Source organism: Seriola lalandi, unplaced genomic scaffold (genome assembly GCF_002814215.2).
Source record: "Seriola lalandi dorsalis isolate HSWRI2012SDOR001 ecotype SW California unplaced genomic scaffold, Sedor1 jcf7180002052304, whole genome shotgun sequence".
Classification (NCBI taxonomy): domain Eukaryota; kingdom Metazoa; phylum Chordata; class Actinopteri; order Carangiformes; family Carangidae; genus Seriola; species Seriola lalandi.
The window spans coordinates 1-549 of record NW_019522857.1 but is presented as its reverse complement, the minus strand read 5'-3'; the positions used below and the strand labels follow the sequence as shown (position 1 = coordinate 549).

Genomic DNA, 549 nt, shown 5'->3' with positions numbered 1-549 from the left:
CTTCATGGCAACAATACATAGGTACTTTGTTTTACATATACTTGTTGCAGGCGTCTGGTGTTCTCCACACTTGACTACAACAGCACAACTGTTTATATGCAATTCTGTGACAATCAATGTTATACATCACACAAATGTACATGGGGCTAGTGGCGCAATGGATAACGCGTCTGACTACGGATCAGAAGATTCTAGGTTCGACTCCTGGCTAGCTCGATTTTAACTTACAACTTGTCCGCCGTTTCTAAAACTCCTCCTCTACATACTATGTATCAAAATGCGCAGACAGAATGATAGCTAAATGTCCTTCAAACAGTCAGAATCCTTCATTCACAGCTAGCCTGGCCCCATTCTTACTTTTAGAATTACCTACTCGTTATTTTGATTTCAAAACCAACTTTTGAGAATAAGGAAAATATAAAACAGTGACAGATCAGTCATCCAGTAAACTTGACTGACTTTAGTCACACTCTGAGAAAAGCCATTACATATAGAATAGAGGAACATTTTGTCTGAAGAGATGGAAATATGCTATCACTACAGCGAGCA

The 549-nt window shown here is 39.0% G+C and overlaps 1 non-coding gene across 1 annotated transcript; it reads left to right on the top strand.

The window, feature by feature from the left end:
* The first annotated feature begins 143 nt into the window (after positions 1-143).
* On the top strand, positions 144-216 carry trnar-acg (transfer RNA arginine (anticodon ACG)). Its single transcript has one exon. It is a non-coding gene; the product is annotated as a tRNA-Arg (tRNA).
* The last annotated feature ends 333 nt before the right edge of the window (positions 217-549 follow it).